Genomic DNA, 6,528 nt, shown 5'->3' with positions numbered 1-6,528 from the left:
TGGAGGTTCTCGATCATGCTGGAATAGGGTTCACCCTCCTTTTGCGTCTGTCACTACACCCAGCACTCGCGAGTTTGAAGTTTGTCACAGCCATCCCTTCCCAGATCCTACTCGGAATACGACAGACAAGGTTTAGACTTTCCGGATCTTAGGACTGGCCATCCATGGGTTCTAACTTATACCACGAAGATACTAATAACTCGGACTCGGTCCCCTATATTAGATATTTAAGAGATATTCATTCTAGCTTGTTTGCATGTAGAACGGAAGTGTTTGTCAGGCATGCGTTCATAAGTGAGAATGATGATGAGCGTCACATAATCATCACATTCATCATGTTCTTGGGTGCGAATGGATATCTTAGAAACGGAATAAGTTGAATTGAATATAAAACAGTAGTACTTTGCATTAAATCATGAGGAACAGCAGAGCTCCACACCTTAATCTATGGAGTGCAGAAACTCTACCGTTGAAAAATACATAAGTGAAAGGTTCAGGCATGGCCGAATGGCCAGCCCCCATGATCTAAGAACTAGACGTCCCAAGATGTCTAATACAATAGTAAAAAGTCCTATTTATACTAAACTAGTTACTAGGGTTTACAGAAGTAAGTAATTGATGCATAAATCCACTTCCGGGCCCACTTCGTGTGTGCTTGGGCTGAGCTTGAAGTTTACACATGGAGAGGTCATTCTTGGAGTTGAACGCCAGTTTGTAACGTGTTTCTGGCGTTCAACTCTGGTTCGTGACGTGTTTCTGGCGTTTAACTCCAGACTGCAGCGTAGAACTGGCGTTCAACGCCCTTTTGCATCATCTAAACTCGGCCAAAGTATGGACTATTATATATTGCTGGAAAGCCCTGGATGTCTACTTTCCAACGCAATTAGAAGCGCGCCATGTTGAGTTCTGTAGCTCTAGAAAATCTATTTTGAGTGCAGGGAGGTCAGAATCCAACAGCATCAGCAGTCCTTCTTCAACCTCTGAATCTGATTTTTGCTCAAGTCTCTCAATTTCAGCCAGAAAATACTTGAAATCACAGAAAAACATACAAACTCATAGTAAAGACTAGAAATATGAATTTAACATAAAAACTAAAAAAAACATCCCTAAAAGTAACTAGATCCTACTAAAAACATACTAAAAACAATGCCAAAAAGCGTATAAATTATCCGCTCATCACAACACCAAACTTAAATTGTTGCTTGTCTCCAAGCAACTGAAAATCAAATAGGATAAAAAGAAGAGAATATACTATAAATTCCAAAATATCAATGAAACATAGCTCCAATCAGATGAGCGGGACTTGTAGCTTTTTGCCTCTTGAATAGTTTTGGCATCTCACATTATCCATTGAAGTTCAGAATGATTGGCATCTATAGGAACTCAGAGTTCAGATAGTGTTATTGATTCTCCTAGTTCTGTATGTTGATTATTGAACACAGCTACTTTATGAGTCTTGGTCGTGGCCCTAAGCACTTTGTTTTCCAGTATTACCACCGGATACATAAATGCCACAGACACATAACTGGGTGAACCTTTTCAGATTGTGACTCAGCTTTGCTAAAGTCCCCAATTATAGGTGTCCAGGGTTCTTAAGCACACTCTGTTTTTGCTTTGGACCTTGACTTTAACTGCTCAGTCTCAAGTTTTCACTTGACACCTTCACGTCACAAGCACATAGTTAGGGACAGCTTGGTTTAGCCGCTTAGGCCAGGATTTTATTCCTTTATGCCCTCCTATCCATGGATGCTCAAAGCCTTGGGATCCTTTTTATTTACCCTTCCCTTTTGGTTTTAAGGGTTATTGGCTTTTTGCTCTTGCCTTTTGGTTTTAAGAGCTTTTGGCTTTTTCTGCTTGCTTTTTCTTTTTCTATTTTTTTTTGCCATCTTTTTTTTTTCTGCAAGCTTTGTATTCACTGCTTTTTCTTGCTTCAAGAATCATTTTTATGATTTTTCAGATTATCAAATAACATGTCTCCTTGTCATCATTCTTTCAAGAGCCAACATATTTAACATTCATAAATAACAACTTCAAAAGACATATGCACTGTTCAAGCATTCATTAAAAAAACAAAAAGTATTGTCTCTACATCAATATAATTAAACTAAGTTCAAGGATGAATTCAAAACCATGTACTTCTTGTTCTTTTGAATTAAAAACATTTTTTCATTTAAGAGAGGTGATGGATTCATATTCACTACTTTAAGGCATAGACACTTAGACATTAATGATCATGTAATAAAGACACAAACATAGATAAGCATTTAACATAAAGAAAATGAAAAACATAAAATTTAAGAACAAGGAATGAGTCCACCTTAGTGATGGTGGCGTTTTCTTCTTGAGGAACCAATGATGTCCTTGAGCTCTTCTATGTCTCTTCCTTGTCTTTGTTGCTCCTCCCTCACAGCTCTTTGATCTTCTCTAATTTCATGGAGGATGATTGAGTGCTTTTGATGTTCTACCCTTAGTTGTCCCATGTTGGTACTCAGTTCTCCTAGGGAGGTGTTGATTTGCTCCCAAAAATTCTGTGGAGGAAAGGGCATCCCTTGAGGCATCTCAGGGATTTGAGCTTCTTCATGCGTCTCTTGAGATCCATGAATAGGCTCTCTTGTTTGCTCCATCCTTTTCTTAGTGATGGGCTTGTCCTCATCAATAAGGATATCTCCCTCTATGTCAATCCCAGCTGAGTTGCATAGATGGCAAATGAGGTGGGGAAAAGCTAAACTTGCCATAGTGGAGGACTTGTTAGCCATCTTGTAGATTTTTTGAGGTATAATCTCATGAACCTCCACCTCTTCTCCAATCATGATGCTATGGATCATGATGGCCCGGTCTATAGTAACTTCAGACCTGTTGCTAGTGGGAATGATTGAGCGTTGAATGAACTCCAACCATCCTCTAGCTATAGGCTTAAGGTCCAGTCTTCTCAGTTGAACCGGTTTGCCTTTTGAGTCAATCTTCCATTGAGCTCCTTCCACACATATGTCCATGAGGACTTGGTCCAACCTTTGATCAAAGTTGACTCTCCTTGTGTAGGGGCGTACGTTCTCTTCCATTGTTGGCAAGTTGAACGCCAACCTCACATTTTCCGGACTAAAATCTAAGTAATTCCCCCGAACCATGGTGAGATAATTCTTTGGGTTCGGGTTCTTACTTTGATCATGGTTCCTAGTGATCCATGCATTAGCATAGAACTCTTGAACCATTAGAATTCCGACTTGTTGGATGGGGTTTGTTAGAACTTCCCAACCTCTTCTATGGATCTCATGTCGGATCTCCGGGTACTCATTTTTCTTGAGTTTGAAAGGGACCTCAGGGATCACCTTCTTCTTGGCCACAACATCATAGAAGTGGTCTTGATGGGCTTTGGAGATGAATCTTTCCATCTCCCATGACTCAGAGGTGGAAGCTTTTGTCTTCCCTTTCCCTTTTCTAGATGATTCTCCGGTCTTAGGTGCCATCAATGGTAATGGAAAAACAAAAAGCTTTATGCTTTTACCACACCAAACTTAGAATATTGCTCGCCCTCGAGCAAGAGAAGAAAGAAGAGATGAAGAAGAAGAAAAAATGGAGGAGATGGAGAGAGGTTTGTGTTTCGGGCAAGAAGAGGAAGAGAGGGTTGTGTTGTGTGAAAATGAAGAAGAATGGAGGGGTTTATATAGTGAAGGGAGAGGGGTTAGGTTCGGCCATTTAGGGTGGGTTTGGGTGGGAAACTGATTTTGAATTTTGAAGGTAGGTGGAGTATATGAAGTAGGTTTATGGGGAAGAGTGGGTGGATGTGAGTCGTGAATAGGTAATAGGGAAGAGAGCTTGAGGTGATTAGTGAAGCGTTTTGGGGAAGGGTGTTTATTGGGAAGAAAGGATGAACATTGAGAAGAAGGAAAAATATGAGTGGAGGTAGGTGGGGATCCTGTGGGGTCCACAGATGCTGAAATGATCCTGTGGGGTCCATAGATCCTGAGGTGTCAAGGATTTACATCCCTGCACCAATTAGGCATGTAAAATGCCTTTGCTGCAATTCTGGCGTTTAAACGCCGAATTGGTGCTTGTTCTGGGCGTTCAGCGCCCAGATGCAGCATGTTTCTGGCGTTGAACGCCAGTTCTATGCTTGTTTCTGGCGTTCAGAGCCAGCTTTTCCTCAGTGTGCATTCCTGGCGTCTGAACGCCAGGATGCTGCTTGTTTTGGGCATTCAACGCCAACTCCATGCTCTGTTCTGCCGTTGAACGCCAGCCAGATGCTCCTTACTGGTGTTTAAACGCCAGTAAGCCCTTTTCTCCAGGGTGTGATTTTTCTTCTGCTGTTTTTGATTCTGTTTTTAATTTTTTGATTTATTTTGTGACTCCACATGATCATGAACCTAATAAAACATGAAATAACAATAAAATTAGATAAATAAAAATTGGGTTGCCTCCCAACAAGCGCTTCTTTAATGTCAATAGCTTGACAGTGGGCTCTTATGGCTCCACACAGGTGATCAGGTCAATTTTATAGACTCCCAACACCAAACTTAGAGTTTGGATATAGGAGTTCAACACCAAACTTAGAGTTTGGCTGAGGCCTCCCAACACCAAACTTAGAGTTTGACTATGGGGGCTTTAGTTGACTCTGTACTGAGAGAAGCTTACTGTGCCTCTTTTCCATGTTTACAGAAGGATGACCTTGAGTTTTAAACACAAGGGAGTCCTCATTCAATTGAAGGACTAGTTCACCTCAGTCTACATCAATCACAGCTCTTGTTGTGGCTAGGAAGGGTCTTCCAAGAATGATTAATTCATCCTCATCCTTCCCAGTATCCAGGATTATGAAATCAGCAGGGATGTAAAGGCCTTCAACCTTTACTAATATGTCCTCTACTTGTCCATAAGCCTATTTTCTGGATCTGTCTGCCATCTCTAATGAGATTCTAGCAGCTTGCACCTCAAAGATTCTCAGTTTCTCCATTACAGAGAGTGGCATGAGGTTTATTCCTGACCCAAGGTCACATAAAGCCTTCTCAAAGGTTATGGTGCCTATGGTACAAGGTATTAGGAACTTTCCAGGATCCTGTTTCTTCTGAGGCAATCTCAGTTGATCCAATGCATTTAGTTTATTGGTGAATAGGGGAGGTTCATCTCCCCAAGTCTCATTACCAAATAAATTGGCATTCAGCTTCATGATCGCACCAAGGAACTTGGCAACTTGCTCTTCAGTAACATCCTCATTCTCTTCAGAAGAGGAATACTCATCAGAGCTCATGAATGGCATAAGGAGGTTCAATGGAATCTCTATGGTCTCTAGATGAGTCTCAGATTCCTTTGGCTCCTCAGAGGGAAACTCCTTATTGATCACTGGACGTCCCAGAAGGTCTTCCTCCTTGGGATTCATGTCCTCCCCTTCCTTCTTGGATTCGGCCATGATGGTTATATCAATGACCTTGCACTCTCCTTTTGGATTTTCTTCTGTATTGCTTGGGAGAGCACTAGGAGGAGTTTCAGTGATCTTCTTACTCAGCTGTCCCACTTGTGCCTCCAAATTTCTAATGGAGGACCTTGTTTCATTCATGAAACTCAGAGTGGCCTTAGATAGATCAGAGACTAGGTTTGCTAAATTAGAGGTATTTTGTTAAGAGTTCTCTGTCTGTTGCTGAGTGGATGATGGAAAAGGCTTGCTATTGCTAAACCTGTTTCTTACACCATTACTAAAGCCTTATTGAGGCTTTTGTTGATCCTTCCATGAGAAATTTGGGTGATTTCTCCATGAGGGGTTATAGGTGTTTCCATAAGGTTCACCCATATAATTTACCTCTACTATTGCAGGGTTCTCAAGATCATAAGTTTCTTCTTCAGAAGATGCCTCTTGAGTACTGTTGGATGCAGCTTGCATTCCATTCAGACTTTGAGAAAACATATTGACTTGCTGAGTCAATATTTTATTCTGAGCCAATATGGCATTTAGAGTATCAATTTCAAGAACTACCTTCTTCTGAGGCGTCCCATTACTCACAGGATTCCTCTCAGAAGTGTACATAAACTGGTTGTTAGCAACCATGTCAATGAGTTCTTGAGCTTCTACAGGCGTTTTCTTTAGGTGAATGGATCCACCTGCAGAAGTATCCAGTGACATCTTTGATAACTCAGACAGACCATCATAGAATATATCCAGGATGGTCCATTCTGAAAGCATGTCAGAGGGACACTTTTTGGTCAGTTGCTTGTATCTCTCCCAAGCTTCATAGAGGGATTCACCTTCCTTCTGTCTGAAGGTTTGAACATCCACTCTAAGCTTACTAAGCTTTTGAGGAGGGAAGAACTTGGCTAAGAAAGCCGTGACCATCTTATCCCAAGAGTTCAGGCTATCTTTAGGTTGAGAATCTAACCATATTCTATCTCTGTCTCTCACAGTAAAAGGGAAAAGCATGAGCCTGTAGACTTCAGGATCTACTCCATTAGTCTTAACAGTATCACATATCTGCAAGAATTCAGTTAAGAACTGAAAAGGATCTTCAGATGGAAGTCCATGAAACTTGCAGTTTTGTTGCATCAGAG

At 41.1% G+C, this 6,528-nt stretch overlaps 1 non-coding gene across 1 annotated transcript; it reads left to right on the top strand.

Annotated features, from left to right (window-relative positions):
* Positions 1–6,160: 6,160 nt before the first annotated feature.
* Positions 6,161–6,268, top strand: LOC112745853 (small nucleolar RNA R71). The gene has a single exon (XR_003173761.1). It is a non-coding gene; the product is annotated as a small nucleolar RNA R71 (small nucleolar RNA).
* The last annotated feature ends 260 nt before the right edge of the window (positions 6,269–6,528 follow it).

Source organism: Arachis hypogaea, chromosome 14, assembly GCF_003086295.3.
Source record: "Arachis hypogaea cultivar Tifrunner chromosome 14, arahy.Tifrunner.gnm2.J5K5, whole genome shotgun sequence".
Lineage (NCBI taxonomy): Eukaryota > Viridiplantae > Streptophyta > Magnoliopsida > Fabales > Fabaceae > Arachis > Arachis hypogaea.
The sequence above is the reverse complement of the archived record's forward strand: the minus strand, read 5'-3'. Positions and strand labels throughout refer to the sequence as shown.